This window comes from Varroa destructor, unplaced genomic scaffold, assembly GCF_002443255.2.
Source record: "Varroa destructor unplaced genomic scaffold, Vdes_3.0 BEIS01000002.1, whole genome shotgun sequence".
In the NCBI taxonomy this organism is placed as follows: domain Eukaryota; kingdom Metazoa; phylum Arthropoda; class Arachnida; order Mesostigmata; family Varroidae; genus Varroa; species Varroa destructor.
This window is the reverse complement of record NW_019211455.1, coordinates 4987012-5014501: the sequence shown is the minus strand read 5'-3', so window position 1 is coordinate 5014501 and position 27490 is coordinate 4987012. Positions and strand designations below refer to the sequence as shown.

The following is a 27490-nucleotide window of genomic DNA, read 5'->3' as shown; positions in this document are numbered from 1 at the left end:
ACTGGATGGCCTGCTTTTAGAAAGGTTCAAGCCAAAAAGGTCATGCGGCTGTTTGGCCTGGTGGTCAACAAAGAAGATGTCCTTTCTCATTGCTGCCGTTATATGGCGTTAGTTACTAACAGCGTCCAGCGCAGGCCAACGCTGCCGCTGCCATCGGCCGCCTTATAAACAGGAGCGTCAACGGCATCTGAACTGGATCTGGGTGAGTGCCTGAGGGTCGAAATCATCAACGATGATATCAACGCCTTCTCTTCTATATTTCTGCGTCCTGCGATCCATCGTACACTTCGTCTGGTCGTAGATAGAAAGAAGGGCGCGTTGTCGGTCTTAGGCACTGAAGTCTAGGTTTGATATTCCTTTTAAAGTTTTTAGCTCTTGGAGACCCGGAGAGATTTACCAGGCCTGTCCGTAAACGTTACTGGCAGTTCGTGGACACACGCGGCAGCTGCGCCGGACGCGTTAGGAGCCCTTATGTCCTTGCAACCGTGTTAGCGCTGTGAGTGACACCCTATCAGGCTCGAACGATAATTTCTGGGGCTCCGTATTGTACTTAAGCAAACGCCCTAGCAGCGTTCTCATTACCGTTCGACTATAGGTGGATACGCATTGCTCGGCCTTAAGCATAATCCAGATGAACTTCAGTCAGATGTCGTTTGCTGGTGGATCTGCGTATAGTTGGATGGCATAGCAGGTGAAACAGGATGGAAGCTGCAGCTGAAGAGGCCGTCCGTACTCTGAGGACAAAACGATTAAAAGGCTTAAGTAGTCCGAACTCGCTTCCTTTAAGCGAAAGGGTTTGACCTGAATATAGATAAAATTTCGATTAGATAGTCCTAAATAAAGAAAGCTTGATTTAGTAGAATCTTATGTCAGCTGTGATATAAGACACAAGTGCATACCCGTAACCGCTTTTCCCTAGACAAATGTATCTGTCTGATAAAACAACCAATTACATTTTTCGCATCAGATCGAATGTGATGTCGTCGTCGTCGTGGTTGCCGTTATTCGCCTCGTTTAGTGTTATCGCTAACCAACCTTCGTTCTCTAGCTTCCACGGAGGATGGATATGCTCGACACAATTTTATGTCCGTCAGCTAGGCAGAAAGTGGTCTTGAAGCGGCGGACTGGCCTGTAGGAGATCATTAACATAGTACATCAATTTGTGGGAGAGGGCGGCTGCCTGTTGAGCGTGATGGCGCTGCCGCTGGCGAGCGGTCGAAGAAGCGATTGAGCGAGGGTAGGAGAAGCGTCTGGCTGTAGGAGGTCTCGAAGCGACTATTCCGAGATCCTCGAAGAAGACCCAGTTTGATCCCTATTCTCGGTCGTACTTGCAAACCCCACTTTTTCTCGGCCCCTTTGACCGCGCTGACTAAAGGGTTCAACTGATAAGTGCACCCGGACCCTGAAACCGCCCCCGGAATCGACCGTCCCTCGGCCGCACAGCTTCAACAAACAACGTCCGATCGTCGTCCTCTTATGGTATGCAAGTCGGGCTCCGGGTTGATGAGCCCGTAATCTTGTGTTAATAGCCTGCGCCTGCTTAGTGCAAGGCTGTAAACCAGTTAGGACCTATCAGACCTCTTGCCCTAACAGGGAACCAAACTGCAGGCCCCGAACTGCCTAGAAAAGACTTCACTCAAAAACAAGATGAACGGCCGGTTCGCCGTCGCCTTATTTTTGCTAAGCGTGCTGGCACCGCTACTACGTCTGCTATAGCCTCGCGGCATATTTTTTTCGGTTTGCATCGTTTCGATCCTTTCCACCATTGAACTGGAACGAAGAATTCCGTGAAGAGTATTCCTCACGCATTGTGACATGGAACGGTGAGTACCATTCGACTCATATTATCGCCTACTTCTCGTCTTTTTTAATATTTTTCTTCTTTTTTTCTTAATACAACTACTTATTTGTCATTTAAAATAACTTTTTCCCAGCATTAATCTGACCCTACCCTAATATCGACCTCCCTTGGATGTGTCCATTTAAATAGTGAGTTACAGAATATAAAAAAATCACCGTTAAGGGAAACTTACATCTGCCTAAGTCAACATATTTTTGCTAGAAATATGCTGTTGTAACAAAAAGATAACAAAATTCGAACACAGATAGTTCTAGCAGGAAAAACAACTTCATCTAGGAAAAAAAATGAGCGATCTGGCTTGCTTATTATGCATTCGCCTCAAAATGATTATATTAAAAAGATGTGGATTTTATACTATATTTACAATCTGTGTTCATTGGAAATGGTTTACTTATTTTTTTTCATTTAGCGTATCTATGTTCCACTTAAGATTTAGGACCGTGTTAATTGACGGTTGTAAGGACAAGTTTTTACGTCAACCTGAGCCTGCTCTGTGTAATTGTTCAAGAGTTTGTGCGTAGTTGAGTAGTTCTTGAATATTATGTTGTAACCCCGATATAACCCACAAGTAGGTTTATTAACGCAATTATGGATTAGCTTTTTCTTTGACCCTTTTAACATCATTTATCATAGGCTTAATATATTCCCTTTGCTATGTCCGAATAGGTCTTTTAATTGAGCCTTCGACATACGTTCTTGAGGATTTTCTACCATGGACCATCTAGGAAGTCTTTTCAGATATTGTCGACTTGAACTCATTGGAAAGGTCCTAATCGGCTTTTCAACGATTCTACTAATATTCTCGTATGAACCTCTAATAGCCTTTCTGGTAGGCAACGTCGAGCACGTGTAACGGTCTCCCTAATGAGTCTTCAATAGAACTTCAAATACCGAACAAGCAGTCAGATAAGATAGACCGCCTCTATGCTAATGTAGCCTGCGAACTTCACTCAACAGAACTTTCTCATTGAAGCCTATTAACTCCTATCGATGATTTATTGAGATTATATCACAAACCATTTACGATACAACCCATTCGACTACTTGATTGGCTTTCATATAAGTTTCCAAAAAGAAGTTAGTTTCGAAAGATGGGAAGTTTATTTTTGCGTACGTTTAACCGAAGATGGTTCTTCTTATAACTTGAACACTTACTTACAGAAATAAACCTGTGCCAAACGCCTAGACGCAAGTTACGTAAAATGTTGAAATGGCATGTAGTGTGGGAAAACTTTGAAACTTTGTCACAATCTATTACTTGACATATAATTTTTTGTGAGGCGAAACTGTATGTAAATTAAGTTTAGGATAGGCCGTGTTAAGAGCAGTATTGGCCAAATGTTTACAGAAATGTTATTTCTGAAAAAAAAAAAGAAAAACATGAAGAAGAAATTTTCTACCAAGAAACACTGGTGATAATATGCAAAACCTATTCGTACGTATAAAATTGCCTTTGTGATGGTTCAATGCTAAGTTGTCTGCTCGATAACTTGAAGTTAGATAGTCTTGCAGTTGGACGTACAGGTACTTCATTCCGCACTAAGCTTTACGCTAAGCCATGCTTAACGCTAGTACCGGAAATCAAGCTCAAAAGACTTATTTATTTATTAACTGTGAGTTAAGTACACAATTAAATTTGACTTTAGCAAAACAATATCGAAGTCTGTATGTATATATGTAAAGGTCGTATTTTCAAAGTTTCATAAACTGAAATTTACTGTTGGGATTTCCTTGGGCTACCAAATGTTTGACCAGGCGCCCAATCATACGGCATTCAATTCGATTTGGCCGTGAAGTTACCACGCTTTACGTGCCTCTTTTTATGCAAGCTTGTATAAATTTCTTTAAAGACCACAGGCCTGTGTGACTTTTCTAATAACAAAAATTTGAATAGCGCCGATCGGAAAGTGTTAATAATAAAAATGTATATGTTTGAAAATCTGGAAGTAAAAAGTCTAGAATATGAATTTATGAGCAGTAGAACGATTTACTGACTGGAGATCAATCATCTAATTTATACGTAAGTACGCGTCTTTTATAATTGTTAAACAAACGAAAAACGAAGGCAATGACAACCAATACCAAGACGTTTCTTCGTTAATTAAGATGGACAATAATAATGTGTTTTTCATTGACTGAAATTACCTTAGGTGACATTAATTTAACTGTAATTTTTTTAGGTTTACAATACATGTATGACTAAAGTAATATGTATAAGATGAATACATTTATACGTATGCATGACTCGTCCAGTTAGAGAAGTTGGGTCCTTTTTGAAGTTTACCTAAATTGTTTCGTAAATGGCCCCTTCTTTAAAAATAAGCAGTGAAGCAACATAGGTCTCACTATTCGTCTTTGTAGGCAGATAAGTTGACAACCACTCAGAAGTAGGCGATGGAGCAGTCGCCTGTAAGCATTGAATATATATAGTAAGCCTAGCAACATCTGGAATATTTTTGTTCGGACTAGATTAAGTAGCGGCACCAGCTGCAATGATAGCCCAAACTCAGTAAGCACTGAATAGCGGACACACCCTCCAGGTAGATCAAGCATCCGCGTGCTAAACTAATAGGGAGCAGACAAGAGTCATGAGAAGTAGGCTGTGAGGCCTGCCTCATAGTTGAGTTGAGTTGAGATTCGTTCTGCTTATTTTATGCTGTCATGGTGGGTTCAGCTCACGGTAGTAACCGTGTGTAAATGCGGGACCGTAATCGACATGCAGGGAGTAGAGGTCCTTACAAGCTCCTTTCGTATGTCCCGAAGTCAGCCTCCCGTCGTGCACCCTCATGACATCTGTTGTTTCCTTCAAGCCCGACAGCGGCTGTCATGACGCACGTTGGACTGCCAAGGTGGAAATGGCCTCGCTAGATGACTTTCATGTTCCCCTCTTCGAACACGGCAGCTATGTTTTCCCCAATCCAGTCGTGGATTTCAGATTGCTTGTGTTGGGGGGAGTAGTGGTTGTGGGCAATTAGATGACAGAGTAGCCACTACCGCTATCGATGGTGTTGGCTTCGAGTTTGTCTTCAGCTCTTTGGAAAGAAAGACACAGCGAGTGAACAAACTGGCAAGGGTAAGCCAAAGGTGGCAGAAGCCCTTCGTGTGTAAGAGGCCTAGAGCTCGCGAGCCAGATGCGCTTTCAGAGCCAGTTGTTATTGCAAAGATTCAAGAGGCTCAGAATGCGCGGCAGACAGAACGTGTGTGAACAAGATACAGGAAGAGAGGAACTAGAAAGAGTGACGACGGAAGGAGGAAGAATCTCTTGAATTAAGAGCCAATTGAGTTTGTTGAGGTAAGGCTCGAGACCCGTGACATAGCTAGCCAGTCAAGCCAAGTTCATTGACTCTTTCTGCACCGTTCTATTTAGCACCACTCGTTTTTCTCCTCTGGCTCTAGATTTTACTGGTTCTTCCTCCCTTCAGCCTTCGTCAGCTCCCATGGGACCAACAGTTCGCCGCCGAGCAACGTGAACTAGTTTTGAGCATTCACTATTGGAGCTAACGGCAGCAACGACGGCGGATTGCCGCTACTCTGAAAGTAAGAAGCGCGGCTAAAACGATCGAGTCGAATGCGGCGAGCTCCTAGCTGTGGGCAAGACAAACTGAGCAAGCTAGTAATTCTAGTCGCTGCTCAGCTTAGCCGCCCTTTCATAAGCCCACCGCCCCTCTCGGCCCCTTCTCCAGCCATTCCGTACCGAAGTGGTAGCTTAAAGCGACGGTAATGGTACTAGAGAAATGTTGGTGATGACTATAAAGGAGACGCATCTAGATGGCGGTGCCTGCTGCGTTGCTGCCGATGTGGAACGCCAAAGCCGCTTCAATGCAAGAAAGTAGACTCGGCACTCAGAATAGCCCAGAAGATATGGTCGATAACGACACCAACGAACTGTCGCACCTTCTCGAACTAAAATCAAGCCCTATTTTGTTTTCTGTGTGCGTATCTATCACTAAGGCCCTTTCTTTCATTCTCTACCTATCGTGCCTGCCTAGCTCCTTGTAGGGGGAGAGGGGCAGTAGATCGAAGGGTAAAGGGGTCGAATCGCTCACCGCTTTTGGTTATTCTGGCGCAGTTCTATGCTGGTCCTCTCCATTGGGCTGTAGCGTAATGATTTATTCCAGAAGCGTTTTGTACCGGCCGTTTTTATTTCGATCAGAGGGTGCTAACAATGTTATTCGGACGTAGACAGTATTGTCTCCTTTTATTCCTCTATTATTGTTCACACGACAATGATTGTGTATGCATTCTGAATCAAAACTGAGCTGCGCTTGACGCCATAACAAGCTCTCGGAGATATACAAGAAAGTCCGTACAAGAAAGAGTTTACGTTTTGGAGCCGGTTCTCCTGTTATCCATAACGTAAATAGAAAGTGGACAAGCAAAGCACTTAACTACAAACTGGCAACCAAAGACTTCATACAATATCAGAACATGGAAAGCAATATAAAATCGGACGATACGGCGACAATGATACGCAGTAAGTTTTTCTTTAACATTTTAGCATCGAATCATTACGTAAGGATTCTTCTCTTTAAGCAGGAAGAAAACGAGATGAAGATTTTAAAAACAGTGGGCTAAAAGAATAGGTAAAGAATAAATACTAGAAAGAAGTGGTCTATTAGTGGAGGAAGGAAGGCTTTTCTTTTGAGCAATTATGCATGGGGAGTGCATACGCGTAAAGCACCGAAGTTTTAATTAAACTGAGTTTGTTACCATTTTACCTAATATATAGATATAGATGTTCATGACTACGCATCAACTCAATCTTAGCGCAAACGGACATGGCATTGCTCTCTGTGTGTGCCGATTTGGCCGTAAAATCGTCAAGATGCGGCGTATTAGGCTGCTCAAGGGCCTTGAAATGTTCCAGTCTGTGCCCTGAAATTACTGCGACCTATTCAGAAAATGAAATTTCAGTACGGTATTGAAACTTGGAACTTTTCCTATACGTGCGGAATTTTTTCTAATAAAAACCTTTTATTCGAATACAATTGGCATTGTCACCTTAGCAGTCCAGTCAACTGTTCCTTTTCTAATCAATATATTGCTTCTTTTTCCTGGAATCAATAAAGCTAATTTTTTTTAGTAAATTTTCCAATAAGTTCGAGCATCGAGACTGACCAGCGATTATTTTACATCCAAACAGAGAACTACAATCGGCTGTCATTTTTGGTCACCAGTGACAGTGCACCAGATCGTCGCAGGCAGCGATGAGAGCTCTGCTTGGTATAGACTATCTCGGCGCGAATGGCAGCGTTTGGCTTGCTAATCACGTCGTGGTTAATGACGAAAGAACACACTGCTTACAGAAGAACGAGATCTGAGGCATCTGAGACGGAAGCGTAAACTGAATCGGGAGCCTTGTTGCCAATAAATAAGTCGGAATAGGTGCGCTTTCATTAAACAGCAAGCACTGTGGATGACTTCAGGACATACAACGCGTTTTTGATGGCCTTAACAGTCTAAGCATATTCAGCCCAAAATCGGTATTTATTCCGGGTTGTTTAACAATAACCACTAGGAAAACGACAGTCCTTCACTGACCGCGGGCCATCTAACATCGCTTGGCCTTGAAGAACTGTCGCTAAAAAATGAAAAACGTTGATTGGAACCTTCCGCGACCATGAATCACATCGGACTTAAGGTTTCATCAGGTCGTTTGTACAATACGCCCGAGAGGATGCGGGCGAGCTGGGCCGCCCGCACCAATAGATGAAATTCGGAGCCTGATGACGTGAAGCGCACGATCCTTCGACCATGTGGTACGAACTTGCATTTTTAGCTGCCTACTAATTTTCGATCCCCCCTTTAAGTGCGCACCGCAATCTACTAGCCAACCTTGACGGTATTCGGCAACCGCTCACCAGCACGAAGCTGGTACAACACGTCACCGTCACGCTCATAGGGCATCGCTCTCGCTTTTCATTCTTAAAACTAAGTCCTTTGAAAAAATGAACTGAGAACTTCTAATTTATGTTTGCGAAATAAGAATTTTGCTGGCGAACACTGAGCATGATATTTGATTTTTCCCGTTTTGTAGTAAACCAGGAAAAGCGGGTACTGGGGGAACGAAAACAAAGTGTTATCGGAACAAATGATTCAACAGGCAATGATCCGAAGGAACAGGAAAGATGCAAGATTATGTCCTGTGCCGTTACTGTTGCAACCGATGATGACGACGTTTGGCGATGATGATGATGATGAAAAAGGCCCGCGCCCGAGCAGAATCTGAAAGGCGGATAAAGAATTTAACGGGATGAGTTCTTTTCTTCTTTGCTGTCCACCAACGAATAGCGTTTCTCTAGATCCTTCGGCTCTCCTCACTGGCCGATCTCCAAACTCCTTCGTTCATACGTTTGTCAGCCTCGCCGGATTTTCCGTCCGAAACCTCCCAGTCTCAACCCCCGACCCCCATAGCACCAGGGTCCTGTCGCCATTTCTTTGTCCCTTGGGTAGCGGCATTCTCGCAACGAGACTTGGCCCAACCTTCATTTGCTAGGTGAGCGTACTGACGAGTGTACGTGTAGAAGCTACAGGCAGAGGCAGAGGCAGATTAGCGATCGTGGCCGGCGTCCGCTGAAGAGCAATCTGTGTTTAGCCTCTACAGGCACGTTTAAAGATGTCTTAATATGCACGTATGTACGGAGCTAACTAGCCGTCCTGGCGACTTACCAGGACGCTATTTTCGAAGAATACCACATACACGCGATGTTCATTCTACATAATGTTGATCGATGTACGCTTGGTGGTGATATAAGCCAATATAAGGCTTGTCGAAAAATGTCTACTGTTTGATAGATGACTTTGATAGATACCGTTTACCTAGATGACTTTGATAGATACCGTTTACCTAGATGACTTCAAAATCATAAGTCTCGGGTCATATGAGCCGTGACGAATGGTTGACGTAGAATTATTTGAAAACTGAAATTTGGCGGTATTATATGTGCTAAAATGGTTGGGTATGCTTTGACTCAAACTTGAGATTAAATGGCTTGAAACTGAAAATTCACTAGATTCTATGCTATTATAACAGTAAGGGGATAAATTCTGCCAAGGCCTATAAAAATGGTTAAAGTTAGATGCGTTACCGAATGAACGGTCCCAAAGCGGCCCTGTTGCTTTTGTCCTGGAAATTTCGGCCTGAAAAATGCGGCTCATAGCGGTCGATAAGTTACGGAAAAAAAAAAGTCGACTAAATCTTTGCGGAAGTTCAACGCAAAACGTATCCGACAATCTGTGGCAAATCACAGACTGACGCCAAGAGGGCTGATGCGTTGTGTTTAGTAGACTTGAGAAGGAATCGTACTTTACGAGCCGTTGTCATTAATTTGAACCTCTACTGTCAATTAATAGGATCACAATAAACCATTGAAAAAATAGACTGGAACTAGCAACGAGGCAAGGCTTCATCTGCAGCCATGACACTATATTACCACATACACCTTTAGTTATTCGGCAAAAATTATGAGAATTTCAATGGGACATTCTCATGCGTTCGCTAGATAGCCCGGATCTTGTGTCATCAGATCTGCAGAACTCCGTCAATAGTATTAATTCAGCTTAAATAGAGAAATGCAAGAATAGATTCCAAAGCCACAGATGTTCCACAGTGATGGGATTATGCCGCAACTAGAAAAATAGCGATAATATTGTTTTTAAATATAAAAAATATTAAAGTGAACAATTTTTCGCCAATATATATGTTATTGACCGCATAATTTTACATATTAGTTAGTACACAATGGTTCGAATAACTTAAGGCTCCTTAGCGAAGAGCGTCCAGGTAACTTGAGACATCCTAACAGTAAGTTGTAAATGATTCGATAGCAAAAACGCCGGGTCCAATACTGTCCAACACGTGCCTCTATAGACTAACACATGCAGTTCATTGGTAGTAACATAGTTACGTATTACAATGAAACAGCTCAGAAAAAATCTGGCAGTTACAAGAATGGATCAAATTAAAAGGTCACAAGCCAAGAGATCAACATCTATTGGCTGCAGCCCAGAAATCACTCTAGCTATTTTATTTGTACTTTACTAGACAACGGGGACCAGTATACAGGCCAAATGAGAAAATAACCACGCGTTCTATTACGGCAGTTGTCTGATCGTCTTTAACAGTGTCCAAGGAAGACAAAGCGCACAATATTTATCTGGTATAACAGCAACGAGCATGCGCTAAAACACGAAATATAACTTGACATAGTAATCATTATTATTATGATAGTAATACAACTTATTTAGCTACTATGTAATAAACGTATTTAATTAGTCTGCTTAGCGACTACAGTTACAAATTGTCATTTGTTCGGTTGTCCTTTTTCCGTCTCTGTTCTAGCTTCTGTCCAATGTCAGCCTGTTCTTTTAGCAGCAGGGCCAGGGCAAACTGTCACGCCGCTGGTTCTTCCTATTATAGACGCAAGTAGATAACGGCAAACAACGATCGGACGTATTCGTGCAGCCTACTAGGGTCGCTGCCGTTGTCGCCGCCGCGATTTCCTCATTGGAACTCGACGGTGGCGGTACAACCGAGATCTGCATGATGCTGGTAGTGCGCCCCTCGGCACAGTTCAGAGGGAACAAGTTCAGCGATCAAAAGGCTATAGTGTCGGAGACCAGGGGGAAAACATCAAGGGGAAGTCTGCGCGAGAGCGCCGTCATCTTGTCGGTTGCCACCGCCGCCGTTACTGCTGGCATCTAACAGTTAGGACTACGGCGACATCGTCAGTGGTAGCGAAGCTGCTGTTTCTGGTGCCACTGCTGCTGTGGTGGCAGACATACGGCTGTAGCAAGCTACTAACGTAAATACCCTGCGGCGGATGACAATGGCGGTGGTGGGAGAGTGCCAAGTGTAGTTCGCTTGTGTCGCGCTCCAATGAACGACGATAGGGACGAGCGAACGAGTATTCCATTCCTCACCCTTTTCCCTGTGCATGGAGGTGCGAGTTCATGAGAGTGTCTGTCAGTACGACTGCACAACGTATACACCCCGCACGTAATCAAGTTAGTTCACTTACGAGGGTTGCAGAACCAGGATCATTTGGCCAACTAGCATTTGACTGGGTCGACTGGGTTATTCTCATCATCGTCTACGCTACTGCACGTTGTGAGTGGTCGCGACGTCAAGGGCACAAACAGCAGTCAGCCACGTAAAGCTACTATCCAGCGTCCTACCATATGATGAGGCTCTCATTTGGGCTGACAACAAAAGTTCGGACTGAAACCAGGATCAAACAGGGTTGTATAAGGCGAGACCGGATCAACATCAGCTTTACCTGAACAAAAAAGAAATTCAGATTCAAGCGGAATGACAACTAGTTTCCGAAAAGATATAATTAAAGGATAGATGACATACAAATTCAAAAAACAACACAAGTGTTCGAGGGAAACGTATCTTGCGATGACTGATTTTAGCAGCTACGATTCATAATGATTTATATCTGTACACCGTTAACGGTTCGGTAGAATGGTGAGCGTAACTAACCAGTTTTCTGAATGCAACATGGGTTACGAAAAAGCATATATATGGTCTGCTATTAATATTAAAAGGATAGGGGCAAAGATGACACCCGCCCCTCTTGAAGAATATAACCATACGAAAGAGGCAAGCACTACTTTGTTTGCGACCCAAATGACTCGATAATATACGGAAATGATGAATAATCTAGTGAGAACAGGGAAGTTCCTATATTACAACACCTATTTAGAACAAACCAGTTTACGTTCGCTTCTTACTAGTGCCAACGAAAGAAAATCCTTCCTGTTTACCACTGCCCGAAGACTGCAGACGATAATTATTATCATTATTATCTAACATTGCCTTGACAGCCGAACGTTCTATTGGGATAAATCGCACTATTTAGATAATTATTATAGAAGAAAAAAGATTTTATTTACTCGATAATATACCGGCAGTGCGCTTATCTATGTAAAGCAACAACTTGACATTGTGTTTCTTAAATAGACTGAAGCCTGTAGCAATTCAAGCACTATCCATGATCAGGGTGCATGATTACGGCTTTTGTCGCTGTTCTATAGCCGTCCAAGATATCTGTAAAAGATTGAAACTAACCTAAACATAACTTACTCATTTTCAGCCGCTAAGACGAACTTTGCAAACTATCTAGAAGGAGACACGTAAACTTGACGAACGTGTATCATATATATTCCTAAATTAACGACGAGGCTAAGAAAATATGGCATATAAAAAACAATTGCCTCAATGAAGCGCTTACAATGAAAAAAACGTCGGAAGCCTAGCATGTTGAACTTCCGATTACAGAGTGTTGCAATACCGTATTTAAGTGTATTCGCACAAATGCAATAGCACTTGTAAAAATCTAAATCCTCAATATTCATTGTGACCAATTGTTTATGATTGATTATTTGCTAGGAAGTCATCATCAATCAAACAACCTCAATAAAAATAATCAGTCAACATGTTGAAGTAAATTTTCGAACTAATTCTCGTAGATTCGGTTAATTGTTGTCTAATTGCATTAAACATACAATGATGTCATATACGATTAGAAAATTATTATATTCATTTTGAGTTTGGCAAAGGCTAGAAGGGAGGACAACACTCTTCAAATGTTGGCGGTACTCAAAGTCGTTCAGCCGCGGGAATCGTTAATGAAACACTTCACCATCATGCTATCTACTTCGTAATTGAACAAAATAAAAATCCATCCTAATTTATAGGGAACTCTAATGTTTGATCAAGTGTTTTAACGTAGGTTTCGGCAGAAGTCATCATCCACGGATCTGTTAATTGGCGCCTAAGCACTATGTATAAAATACTGCACTCAACGGTGACATAACGCTTCCGGGTACTTACAGTGGACAATATACTGGACGAACAAGCTGACACCGAATAAATGTCTCGTCGAACTCGAAACTATATATTTAATAAAACGTATTTATCATGCGTTGCGTGACGTATTGAATCCTTCTTATGGAAGGTGAACCGGCGCTGAGGGATCTTGGCTTTTAATAAAAGTACCATGCCGCGTGGCTCCTAATTCGACTGTACTTCGATAAGAAATACAACTGTGCACTTAAATCCGGCAATTAGCGCCAGTCACTGAAAGCCCTAAGTTGGAGAGTCCTAACAGCAAGACTTCCGCCTAAGCCTAAGCTCGGTTTGCCCACATCAAGAAAACCTGGCCGTTGCTAATTTTGCGACTCACGGTGCCTCTATCGTAACCAACATCGAGAAGGTGAAAACAGCGACTAGAGGCTTCGTCTCGCTTGGCTACCCGCAGCGTGTCGAAAACGTATTCTGTCGTTTTGTCTTCTTTTGAACGACTTTATAAATATATCTTGATCCGTTTGCCCATCTACTGTGTGAGCTCTTAATCGATTTCTTCATAGAATAGCGTCATTACAAACACAACTGTCGCTGATCATAAATTCACTCGAATGATTTATAACAGTAAAAGCCTAGCCACTTCCAGTACGAATTTCCTTAGGACCATCGTGCCTGACACGGCTTACAGGCACGCCACCGCTTATAGGACGTGTCTTCCACTGCTTTAGGAAAGGACTTCTTGAAGAATTCATCCATCTCCAATGCGGTACCCTTTTAGTGGAAATGGCCTTTAGTACAGATCTTCTTTGCCGGTTACCCTCAGTCTAGTGATGCAACCTTTGCCCCATGAATCACGTAGTAGCCGTTTCCTAATGGTCGACCGACAAGGAAGTAGGTTCACCGCCGCGTTATGCACCCTCCACCCCGCTCTTGCATTAGCTTCTGCCTCCGAGCCAGTCCTGTCACAGTTATTATATTAAAGGACTGGCGGATCAAGCAGCGAAGAACTTGCTTGCTTTTGTCAATCGCAGGATAATAAGGGATTCGGCAGCTATGTAGGTGGGCGTCTAGCAAACACGTCATCTGGCTGATGTGCTGTTATGGGATTACTTACAAGCGGATTTTCTACTTGTATGTTAGAAACGTCTCGGCAGGATTCGTTTTTTTCTCTGCGTTACACTAAAACGCTATTACAGCTCAGCTTTTGTCCTGCTTAGTAATTTTTGTGATAATTATTTGGTGTAGATTTAAGCAAGTGTTCCAAGGCATCTAGTACAATGATTCTATTGCATTTCATTAGCTGCTCTAAGTGTATACTAATTTCCGATGTATGCTGTAGTCGGTAATTCTGACAGAACATAAAAAGATTAACGCTCATAGAAAATCGCAAAGTAACGGCTAGGATTCTGGAAAGTGGTGAAGACCTTAGGACTGCTATGAGATCTTACCAATAGCTTGTTACTATCCAGTATATATATTTAACATTCATTCACCTGTTTCGTTTGTTTGTGTGTTCTACACTTGCATATGAATTATAACCTTCGTTGGGAGACCGCCGTTGGGAACAGCGTACCTCGGCGAAAATACTTATGTTGAGGTAAGTATATACAGGCTCAAACGACAAAGCTGTCATTCGATATATGTGACGTTATCCTATGTAGAGTACAATTTTAGTAAAATCTTACGCACACGGAAGACCCCTTTTAGTCATGCCTTCTTAGTCATTGCATACATCTTTATTTCTAAATCAGGCCTAGGGGTGGGTCCTATCAACAGGAAGGAGTATAAGGATGCGCAAAAACACGAACAAAAACGTCTTAAGACGTAACAGCCCTAAACGTTCTGAAGATGCCTTGAAATGGAACGACTGGGAATTGGTTTTCTTTAGGCTGGCAACGGACGATTGTCTTTTTTTTTTTTAAATATATTTGACCTTATCCTTGTTTCTGTTAACACGTATAACTTAGTCAATCTTTTTTTTATCATAGCGAATACGAAAAATCGTTTCTAACCTTTTTTGTTAGAAGGGTTGAAACAGGTAGCAATTCTGTCGATTTTGAATGTTTGTGTGTACGGCCCAGCATTTAGCTTTTATCCGAGTGCGTCTCTATGACGGATCATCACGTGCTTTCTTGTGTCGTGCGTCTACAATAGGGTGAGGTTTTGAAATGACAGCCGACAGCTTTGTTTTCGCCTAACCTTTACTGAAATTCAGATGTGTCACTCTTCCCTCGTAGTTGTGTAAAACGGGCCGTCATCTAATTTCCACAATGACAACAAGTCTTTCTGATCACTATTGTTTTTCCCTCAGTGAGAAGCTCTAAGTTGCTTGGTTCTTGCAGGCTTCCACTGCTTTTGGCTCAGTCACTTAAACGTATGAACGGCTTCGTGCCTGAACAAGGGAGCGACGAGTCTCTAGGGGGCCTCCGTCCGATGGGTTTCACTTTTTCAAACATTCTTCTAAATGTATATATCCTTAGCGTACGTGTGTGTGTGTGTATGATGATTTTATGCCAGGCCCCCTATGTACTTCGCTCTTGCTACATTCTTATTCTGCTTCGCTGTCTTCCTATTCCGCTACCGATTCTCTCATTTTTCCCGCGTTCTTGCTACTTGTGCAGGTTTAACCCCAAGCTCTTCTCATCCTGGCTTCAGTAAAGACTATGACTGTCTCACCCCCAAAATATTTTCCATTTCAGCCCCTCACAAGCGAACCTTGTCGCGTTCCTTTTTCGAGCAAGGGTCTGCCCGTTCATCCGCCTGCCGGCTTACCTGCCTTTCTCCTATCTGTCTGTGTCCTCTCTGCATGAAAGGCGTTCACTCGAGTAAAGTATAACGGAAGCGGCCGATGCTTCTTCCTCAGTGCCATCTGTTTCCTACTGCTACAGCCAGGTGAAGTGCAAGCAACTGCTGAGTGGCGGCGTCTCTCAACTCGGACTCGGTATTTCTCACAGCAGCCCGAAGCGCGCCGCTTTCTCCTGCTCGGACTTCGCTGTCTTGCATGTACTTCTAAGCCCTACATAAGTAATGGAACTTTGATGGCCAAGCAGACACCGTCACCACCACGGCTGTCGTCGGGTCCCCTTATCACGCGGTTTCGCATCGGTAGAAGCTCAGCCAGCCGCCCAAGTTACCTCGCTGATATATTTGTGGTGACGTTGACTACAGTAGTAAGTAGCCGTGAGATGAAGTTTCGAACGGACGGGCGGGCTAGCAAACAAATCAAACGAATAAAAAACATACGATAGCAACAACCGATAGACGACACTGCAGGCAACAATATCGACCTTTTCCGTTTTGCTGGGGCGACCTTCCAAACCTAACCAAAAGAGAACAGAAATACCAGACGGTCGTCAGCGATTACTGACAAGATGGCAACTGCTGAAGTAACAGTAGAGATTGCGGCCCAATGAATAGATAAGGCCAGTAGATTCGGGTACATGGGGATAAGGAATACTCAGCGATGGCTGCCATTACCAGTAGTAGTATAACTCATCTGGCGTAACGTTGCTGGAGCGCAGCTACGTAATGATGTAATGCTTAGCGATGTCTCCATACATGAGGTTCGAGACATTTGGTGGTGGTGCTAGTTAGTAGAAGCACTAATCGTATTGCTGAGACGTGAAGTTACCCGAACTCGTATATACAAGAAGAGCATCCCTACTGAGCTGGCACTCGCATATTTGCCCTCATAATATGCATCATTTATGCTATACGAAATTCTCCGCGTAGGAGTATTTTAAAATGAGTGAGTGTTTTAGAGATGCAATATTTGCGAAGCTATACCAGACGATAAAAGTATGATATAAGCATGGGCTATATGCCTGAGAAGTTCAAAAAAATTACAAAAAAAAAAACTTTGCAATTGCTTCCAGAAATATTTTGAGCAGATTATATAAAAGTGTTCAGCTAGTTAAATTGGAACTTGCTTGCCGGATTAAGTCGCATACTTCCAATTTTGAAAATAGGCAATTCGAGGGAGAACACGCATGTGTATATCCGTATTTAGGTAACGGCCATTTACTTATTGAATTCATTCAATTAGCGGAACAGTAGCATAACTTGTCTTTTCCTGGAAGTTACGTTTATATCATACCAACAAAGCTGGTTATCATCAACGGATTGTAAGTTTTTAACGTTTTAATAAAGAACATTAACGTTCGGATGAACAAGTTATGCGTTCGTTAATTATTAAATATTACGTTTCTATTTCATTTTATACAATTAAAAAAAAACCTATGTATTCTTATTTAGTATCAAGTCTGTACCCACATTAGCACACACAAGACGGATGTGTTTTAATGCCGGAGGCCGTCGGATCGCGCTTTCGTGTACGTGACTTAGCTCAGTTTTAAAAGGACCTCTAATAACAGCGAGAGTGGATCTAAATTGTCCCGGAATAACACACCATAAAAAAACGACAATTTTAAAATTAGCTTGTATTTGATCAAAATTTTACTTTAAATATCGCGTCTAGCAGGACTTTTTTAGGAAGTTACCGCCACTTTGAGTACCTTCCTTCTGCGACAAGAGCTTCACGCGCGCATACAGGATGGACGGATTAAGAAGAAAAGAACGGATAAAAAAGAGTCAAATAGAGACGACGAAAAAAGCAATAATTCTACTAAAGATGAATTCTGCGCCGTAGAGTGCATCGTCCTTCTTGTTGTTGAAGACAGGTTTCGCTTTCTCTTCGTCAGTCCAGCAGCTGCTCCTGTTGCTGTTTGTAGGTTGCCCGTAGAACGCGCCATAGTGAGAACACGACGAGGCGAGGTAAGAGGCGCCCTCTGCTACTGCTTTTTTTAGTTCCGGATAGTTGACGCAAGTGCTTCCCTGTTCCGTTGCGGAACCGCGAGCCGATCCGAACGGAAAAATGGGCCCAATACCGCGTGCTCGTTTCATTCCTCTTACGCTTTTCATTCTGCAGATATCTTTCTTTGACTATTTTTTCCTATTTCTCGCCAGCAGCACTCCTAGACTGCGTTCAAAATGTGCAATACAGGGCTAGGCCAAGCCATCCGCACCAGGAAAGCCATGAGTAACCCGTACTCTTTTCCACAACCTTCGACCGTACGGGGAACACTTCCAGTATCCCAGCCTCTCTTACAGCTCACAGGTCCCTTATGATGCCGGCCATTCGCCACGATAACAACCTGAACAGCAGCAGCAGTAGACGCAGCTGCTGCTCTGTCACTACGAGCCCGCAAAGCTCGCAGTCGGCCGTTGCATGTTACTCAGCCGGAGCTTCGCGAAAGCACATTCCCCTACTCAACGTAGACGGCGAAGGGCAGATAACTGGAGACCTGCATGCCCGGCCCGCCAGACTCGAATTCTGCTGTACAGCGACATTTACCGAAGCAAATTGCGTGACGGCACGAAGTCTTCTTCCGCTTGTGCGACATCTCAAGAGGATGGTGTAGACGCCAGTGAGAACACGAAGAACGGCATTGGACAACGGAACTAAAGACGAATAGCAAAACGAGCAGCAGTTAGCATATTCGCCAAGCAGGCAAGCCACGCTGTTGCACTTTTTTCATCTTCTACTACATTATTCTGTCCTTTAAAAGCACCACGCTCGCCTGTCTTGGCGTGCAGCAAATCCTCTGCTTGGCCATGCCATATGTCATTTGGAGCGACTGCAGGCCTATCGGCGGACAAGAAGAGGCCGGTCAAGAAGTTCATGTAGAATACAAGTTCTCAATCCGTTCAACCTGATACTATGGCAGATACAGTAGACACTTTACTCGTACGCACTCTAGTTGGAAGGTTCTCAAAATCGTAGGCCATAACGAGGTTCAACAATTTAATCTTTCAACTAATGTTCTGCTCGTTAGATGGTTTCATAGAAGCGACTCTCAATTGTGCTATACCAATCAATCTGCAGCTGTTTCGGAGGCGGTTCGAGTCTCTCAATACCCTTATCGCCATATGAGGTTAAGGCGCATGGATGGCAGCTATGGCTTAACAACTATAGACAAATTGTACGCGCGACAGATTTGTCGTGGCGGCTTAATGGAGATGTATTCGCCTGCTAATCTTAAGGACACGTGATGGTCCAGGTTCGCATCCGAGCATAGACGTTGTCCAGCCATTTGATGGAATGTTAAATGACGGTGCCAGACGTAAAACACCAAAAAAAAAAAAAAAAAAGGAAAAAATATGTGCAAATTGTATCGTTTACAAACGTCTACCTTTGTCTGTTTCCTGCTCCTTCTAGGACTGGCGTTTCCTTTGGTGTAAGAGATTCAGACCCGATTCTATTCTACCCACGCGACGCCGCTATGGTAAATACCCTTATATTTTCTTGCTGCTAAGGTAGATACTTAGCGTCATTTGTCGGAAGAATCATTTGGCTGTGCGAATAGCTGGTGTATCTACTCAACAAGGGAGCGGACGAATAGGTGATAAAGGTCTAAGGCGCAGATACCTTCATGAAATCTGTAGAAATGTAGATTATTACGTTAAATTCGAGGATGTAGACAAAATCTACTCTACGTTTACTATGCTCGTATGCTGAAGTGTGTAGTGGCTATACAGCACAGTATTTGTTAGCGCTGTTTAACTCTTAAGATCGCTAATAGGCACTAACTTCGAGTATTTTTCTGGAAGAGAGTATTTGCTGGTACTTACCGCCATACTCGTGAAAGCCTTGTAATTACACAGACGTTGGCCACATTCTTATGTATGTCTTCCATAGTATCTGCTACCTGAGTTGAGGCGGGAATTCAATAAAGATCGAAATTTCAATACGTTAGATTTGCTCAATTTCATATACTGTGCAAATATGATGTTTTGTTAAGGGCTGCGTCTTAGCCCCATTTGATTAGCCCTGTTACACTTCAACTCCAGGTGTCACTTATCGATGATGACAATTGTAGCAATTTCCAAGAGATCAGCGCGCGTCTCTCGTTTGAGCTGTTCCCTCAAGAGCTCTCAAACTCTCACAAAGCAAAGGCCATATCTCTTTCTCTACGATGTTTCTATATGTTAGTAACTATTGCCACAGTAGTTTGTAATACCGAAGTGCAGCATTTCTTTTTGAAGTAAAAGAAAACGTCGTGAAGTAGACAGACACTCGGCATAAGAACTGCACCTGCTTCTCGCTGTCTGTTTTGAAATAACTAACCCATTTGAGTAGAATGACCTGTATCTGTGTGTTTTAGGTATACGTCTTATATAAACGGTTATTTTCCCATTGATGCCATTATCTCCAAGCGTCTCGGCTAGCTAGAAAGCGATAATGACACCCTTGAAAGGTTCCCGTGACGAGAAGCTTATTTGAACATGTAGTCGGTACTGATCTGTTCTCCTGTTTTTTTGGCTTCCTATATATCTTGTGTTCTAGATCAATTCTACAATTGAACTTCTCTCGATAGGTCTGCTGTCGCGCAGCCGTCCATACTTGGCAGCGTTCCGGCGAACTCTCACACCTGAGCGCTGTCTCCTCACGCGTGTGCTTTTACTCTATTAACAATAATATAAATGTTCATCAGTTTATATGTCCCTTGTCTTAGCGCTAACTCTTTACAGAAGAGCGATAATGCGTGATAAGAGTGTCATGACCGCCTTGTCAAAGGTCTATTCTTCATCTAGTTAATGTAAGTGTTGTGATATAATCCGCATGAAGAATTACGACGACAGTTAGAAATCTCGCAAAAGCGCTTCAACCAACTGCTGAGTTCATAGTAGGTTTGCTTTTAGATCAATTCAATATACGAACTCAGTAATTTTTATCAAGTGTCACTTCCGTCCTTCCTGAAAAGCCCAGTACTTTAATAGCCCACTTAATGAAACCTTGAAATGTGTGCTTTTCAAGGCGTCTTAATACAATGTCCTCACAAGAAGGGACTGTCAGACGTATTCAGTATTCCTTTATAACTAGCTTCTCTATACAATTCTCTCTATACTCCTAATGCTGCTTTTACACCAACGCCATTAGTGCTAGCACCTACGCTAATGGCCATTAGTACTAGCAATTTGAGAGAATTTGAATCGAAGCTTTGGAAAACATACGTAACAGTTGACGATCCCGTCCAATTCGATATCTTGATCTTAGTGCTGAAAAGTCTCACCACGCCTCCTTTTACGGAACAATTAACTTTATAAGCTATAGATAGCACTGCACGCTTTTCATGAACCGTTAGCTCGTTCATTGAGTTTATCTCTATCTATACCAACAAATAGTTTAAGGTGCCCACATATAATAATATCATTTTCGCAGAATTGCAAAAATTTTTTTTTTTTCGGTAATGATCGAGTTTCAAATTATCGTTATTAAATTAGCTTTTATCAGGAGGTGAAATAGTTTCAATTAGTACTATTTGTCTTTATAAGACGTATTGCGAAATTTTTCTTGGCTTTTAATAACACAGCTAAAACAAACACTACTTAGCAATAAAAACTATTTTTGCTAACAAACCGAAAATTTTTCATGTAAAATGTATATAGGTCTGTTCTTATGTAAAATAATGATGTATTTCGCTTTGATTGGCTTTGTAGATCGGTTAACTTCTAGTAAACTTCACTGTATTAGGTATTTTTTCATGGATATTATTGATATTATCAATTTCGTTTAGTGGATGGGTAGTAAAAAAAAATCGTAATACGTGCAGGCAGTTCGACGTTTACCGTTCTGATACTCCAATGAATAACTAATCCCGATCTATCCAACAGATACCAAACATTTGATATTATTCCTGGTATTTGTTAGCTTTACTTTATTAACTTTAACTTTAACTTGTAGTGCTGGACTAAAGCCAATAATAGCATGGACAAAGATACAGTGCATGGCACGAGGAAAGACAAAATATTGCCGCGTGATTTTTAGAAAATAATTTTGCCAAAAAATGGTAGAGACTCCTCAGTTTAACGTATTCAGATTGCTTCATAATAACTAGACTAGAATTCCAGCACAGGACGGCCTATTTGCAATTTTACTTTCGCTAATTAAAAGCAGCTAAGGGTTCGATTTGCGACTGATCCGCTGTGCGGACTGATTTAAACTGGCGAAGTCACTACCCCTGCAAGGTAGGCAAGATGTAGATTGGCTAGCTCAGATAGCATATCCAACAAGCAGTGTCTCAGTTTTGATGGGATATCTCTTAGCACTCTTTCTAAGTATTCCTCCTAAGTATTCCTTGAAAGTCCCAACGTTTCGACGTGGTCCACAAAATTAACTATAGCCATCAGGGAAGGATGTGGCGTATGCTCGGTTCGTAGACCTCTCTCTATGTTGACATTGGGGTTGATGACGGCCGCGTCAGTGATGGAGCCCCACCTCTCAAATGGCTCGCCGAAGTGGGCAAAGCAGCAGTGAGAAATACCGTGAGGGATTACCGTCCAAACAGGCTTTTGGGACAATACTGACGGCTACAACGCAATGTTTGATCGTTTTTGAGCCACCGTCATAAAGACGAAACGCATGAGGGGTTTCCTTTCACATTTCGATAGGGTTCTATTAAATACAGAATATGTTGCTTTCGATATCAGTCATGCGTAATACAGTTATCTAAAGGTCCGACCTTCAATAATTCGCGCCAAATCGAAAATTCTGTCCTGAACAAACGCCAATTTGACCGGTGATTGCAACTGGCAAACTATGAACACTTGTATGATAGTTTGACCAACCGAGTAGAAAAGAAATGCCATTGTGCAATGTGATGATCTATCGATGCTACCAATCGAATTAGATCCCTGCTGTGCTGTTTCTCAACATACACGGGAAAAAGTTGGAAAAACAACAGATTAATACAACGGTCCTCCAGTGACGATATTAAGATTGCAATGATGGTCATAGCGATGTTTCCGCTAGTTACAGAGCACACGATAAAATAATAGCAGTAATAATAATACTAAAGAAAATAAACAACGGTTCCTTATACCGAAGTAGATATTAAGGGTGGTTATCATTCGAAGGCCATATTTCATGCCAATGCCGCCCATTCGCTGCGCGTGAACTAATTTGACCGACTTGCTCCCATCTAATATTAGTAATATGTACCGGGCGCATCCGAAGATAACCGACACTCGCCTTTCTCTGAAGACCGTAACCCAAAGCGCGAAATTAAACGTATTAACGGACGTCTACCGGATGAACCCAATGATCATCTTGTCAGCATGTGACCGGTGTAGAGTCTAAGCAGTTAGTTAATCAATCACTTGTTTGAAGTCGTCGAAAGTGCAATACTTCGGTACAAGTTCTATCTGGATGGATGAATGTATTTATTTGATTTTTATTTACGTTCGACGTATACTACACTGTGTTTTTTTTATTAATGGATGTAGTCGAAATACGTTGGGCTATCATAGGCCACCATATTTTAGCGCAATGTTTGTTCGTGGTTCCACAATAGAGAATACGCTGCTAATACTCGTCAGAACATTACGGCCTTCAGAGTGAGCTAATGAGATGACTGGGGACAGGGTGGAGCTGTTGCTTAGAGCTGTCTGCTTTATTGTAGCTTTCTACACATACGTTGCCCTCGTGTATCCTTCTCAGACTAGATGATGTGGCTTGGTCCCTGACTCCCTAACTACACCGCTAATCAAACGATCGATCCCTTGTGCAGGCGTGACCATCAAATGTATCGACAATCGCCACCGTATAGGCATAGTTGCCCATCCTACTTATACTGCTGGATCTGTGGGCCACGTCCATTTGCGAACTGAAAGAGGCCTACGCTGATCAGAGGGCAACATCGCTGCTATTGCGAATATCGCATAGATAGACCCATTCGCCTACAATCGTACAACGTAAGTCGACGGCATTTGTCGGAGTAGTTCGTGTTTTCGGTCCCCAATCTGCTCGTTCGCTAGTATAGCGACATGGTAACCACAAATGCCATTTCGAGGTGGTGTGCAGCTCACGGATCGTCGTAAAATTTCTGTTCACTGCGAGATGTCCTTCGATTCCGGGCTTAAACGGCTATTGTACTCCACCGGTTCTGCCGGCCGACCACAAATCGAAACCGGCCAGCCACTATCTATGATCATCTTGAATTCTTAGCGTTGTCAACCTTCCCGTCCTCCTTTATCAAACAAAACTGACACATCATTTGCCCTGCTGTTTACTCACTATATTTCGGGGCGAGCCGGTGAGACAAAATACCAACCGGTCCGATTATTTCATATACAAAATCGGCATCATTCGTTGCTGCTGACGCTACCGCTGTCGTTGTCATCGTTGCTCTTGTATATAGAAAAAATTATACCCTCAAATTACCTGTGGTCTACCTCGATGTATGATCATCTACGTCGCTCACTAATCTATTAGGATAAGAAAAGCTATGCCTTCTCCCACAACAGAGTGCTACAAGACCTTTGCTAAACCCGCGAATCTAAACCTAAACTTTTGATACACCGTGGCGCCACATCAGCACTGGGTCCAACTCCGACCCATTTTAGCGACAAGTTGATTGTGCCCTTTTCCTATAACCCCAGCGTAACCACTGCCAAGAGTGAGCCTGACTGGTTAGCTAGCTGACTGGCCACTATTTTCTCATTCAGCTTTCCCTTCCTACCTGTCACTGTAGTTACCTACAATGGCTTTTAGTCAGCTTGAAATCTTCGATATATATGTATGTAACACAGTCTTGTAGAGCATTACCACGCATTGAGCAGATACCGCACAAGTGCGGCCTGTCTTGTACGTCTATCTGTAGGTGCTTGCCTGTGCGATTAGTTCCCTTTGCTACATCCATCAGTCTGGCGGCGTGCGGCGGCTGGAGGGTCGCTGCCTCCTTGGTCGTCGGATATATGCCCCCTTACCTTCTTTTGGCCTCCCTTTAAACCCTCCACTTAGAGTTTTCCTTGCAGTTCTGTGTGAAGCTTGACGCCACTGCGCAATGGCCGGCTTTGCTCTGCAGAGCCTTGCACGGCCTTCGTTCTTTTCGTATTACCTTGAGCTAGCTACTATGAGGAGCTCCACCAGCCCCTCAACAAGGGGTTCTGCTTGCCGATATCGACACAGCGAATCGACGACTGCTGATAGCAACCAGAAGAAAAAGAAACTAGGTCGTCAACGCCACAAGTTATTACTGTTACGCGGCAAAGGTCAGTGCTAAGGCCAACGGACCACCAAACCGTTCTGCCCGTGGAATCACGTTTTTATCCGTTGGAAAGCTGATATAAGTATATAGGTAAGGAAGCGTTTCAGAAAACGATCAGGACCACAAGCTAGAAACCATACTCCTATTATTGTTATAATTACTAGACAAGTCGATATATACATGTGCGTTGACGCTCTTTTCTACTTAGATATCGGTACATGTGATAAAAGTTAATAGAAAAACCGGTGACATCACAATGTGCAGGGTTTATTTAGGTAGGAAGTCCTATGTGAACCGCGTTGTCAGAGACTAGGAGCGCAACAAAGAGCTACGCTTTTAGACCGCTCGAGATAGACTCATTAGTCAATGGCAGGCTTTGCAGTATATTCGCGCACGCACCATAGACTCGGCCGACAAATTGGGTACAATTCATTTGTTTGTAGCGTATGATACAGACATGCATTGGCCTCATCTGATCGACAACTAGATCAGCTTGTGTGTAACAGGGGTAAGGTACCACATTGGAAAAATTCTAAGGGCATTTGCTCTCTATCAATCAGAATAACAACGCTATCTTTCGCTTATGTTCTCCCTCCCCATTTGACCACCTGGTAGAGTTGTTACTGTTACAGAATAAGAGTCACCGCTACAGTCACCGTGCTAAAAGTTCTACCGCTATGCTCATTTGGTACAACACCATATAAGGCTTCAACAATCTTCAGTATCGAGAAATAAACAAGAACTGAGTGCCAATTGATCAGCAAATATTATTATTATTATAATGACAGACCAAAGGTCTAACCTGTTGACGCATGCTGCCTAATCAGGGGGTAAGAATTTTTTTAATAATTTCAAAGGTGATTAGCGGCTGAGCACTTAAGTTCTGTGATCTCTAAGCAGAATTCGAATAGATGGGGTGTGCAAACAAGGATGATGGTACGGATTCTACAGAGCTAATAGGGTTGCCTAGGATCTCGTGAATCGTTGTGTATCGCCTGCTAAATCAGTCTTCGTACATAGCGTGTCTTCGTTCGTGGGCAGGAAGCTTCGTTGTTTCTATTGCTAACACACAATTCCACAGCAGTGGAAAGATGGAAGTGCAATGATGAAAAGGAGAGCTATTCTGCACCGTACAATCTACTCTCCGTTCGGATGCACGCGCATACATAGAGGCTGACATAGATCGATGCATCTGACAACTTGTATCTCTAACAGAGGGTATTCTAAAGGGCGAGCATTACCACAGAGTTCGGGCAAGTGCCAGCACTACGTCGGCCAGCTGTTGATATGTTTGAGAAAATAGTTAGTAGTTATTTAAAGCATGAGATAGGATTGGAATACAAGTTGATATGAAGGCAACGTCCACATCACGTGTCATCGGAAGGAGCTTGCTCAACTTACTCATTTAACCTCCTTTCATCTCGCTAACGTTGTGTTTCCATTGATCTTTTTCGTGCAAAGAGTCTCAGTCAGCTTTCGCCAAGATGATGCGGATCAGCAGAAGCAACAATAAAAGGGCTAAAGACAAAAAGCGCTTCAGCCTCAAAAGCGACCTTCTTTCTTTACTAGTATCGCCCTATTCAGGATCAAAGGTAGGACCGAACATCGATCCTTCTCATGACTGAGGCCGAAGTGGATCTGCGATGGAAGGAATGGCCAGTGGTGTAGAGGAGTGACTGTTGTTATGGAACGATATCAAAGCTTCCAGCGGCCACACAATATCTTGCTCTGTGCTAAGCGCATGGGTACAACGACGAAGCCGGATAGATACGACAATGGATACTGCCCATAACTATAACAGTTACTATCTGAATTTCCTCCTTGGAAAGTCCTTCACATGCAAATTCTATGTTTTAATTCATGCCCCCTTACACATTGTCAACTGTGTGTTATGTTTGAAAAATGTTATTTCTTAAGTTAATAGATAGATATATTGAGCATTCTAAATGGTAGCACATATCGATTCATTGCTAATCGGTTACAAACATAAATAATGCGCAAACAAAAATATGCGACATTCATGTAACGTTTCCGGCCACATTATATACATATGTGCGGCCTTTCAGGATGATCGTCCTGGGGTAGTCGTCGTTGTCCAGTGTATGCTCAACTGAATGAATAAGACGATGTGATAGGAGCAGTAGCAACATCTTCGTCAACGACAACGTCCCGGTGTCGACGGAAACGTTGGTGTTATCCTCTGCGTAAGCATCTATGCAAGGTAGCTTAGGGGCTGATTTGGTTTAGTTGGCGGGTTCTGAAAACGCCCCGGGCATCGCTGCTGCCCTGGAGAGCCCAGGTTTCCGATATGCAGAAGCGAACCAATCGAAGTTTGCTTCGCCACCTACCAACCATCGAACCTTCGCTGTCACCGCCTGCTGCTTACAGCGTACTACATCTGAGCGGCGGCAACATCTGAGAGCCGTCCGACCTCCAAGACCCTCAAAGCGCTGGTTGGCTGATCTTCTAAAGATGCGCAGAAACGTGGGAGCGGAAGCGGGCGGCTGGGAAGAACAACGTGCCCCCTTACCCCTGCGGTAAGATGGAGAGAGGGTCAACGCAGAAAAGTCCCCCAATCCGATCCCGCCTATTTTGTGAGTTTGTCTGACAGTACTTGTAAGTGCCTTGTACAACTTACGAGAGTTTGCGAGACTCGTGAATTTGGATATTGGAGGCTTCAAGCGTCCGTTGCCGTGTTCCTATCAGTAACGCTGCTCGCTGCTTTGGTCGACGTTGAGACTGCAGCCAGCGTCAGCCCCAGGAAACGAC

General features: G+C 43.1%; 1 long non-coding RNA gene across 4 annotated transcripts; it reads left to right on the top strand.

Annotated features, from left to right (window-relative positions):
• The first annotated feature begins 1241 nt into the window (after positions 1–1241).
• LOC147757280 (uncharacterized) lies at positions 1242–16846 on the top strand. Of its 4 annotated transcripts, none has more exons than XR_015321461.1 (3): positions 1242–1823; positions 10203–14271; positions 15374–16846. It is a non-coding gene; the product is annotated as an uncharacterized LOC147757280 (long non-coding RNA). The 4 variants fall into 4 exon arrangements; XR_015321460.1 differs by lacking the exon at positions 1242–1823 and adding an exon at positions 4228–6335 and having other exon boundaries at positions 14226–14271; XR_015321463.1 differs by lacking the exon at positions 1242–1823 and adding an exon at positions 4228–6335 and having other exon boundaries at positions 11962–14271.
• Positions 16847–27490: the final 10644 nt, after the last annotated feature.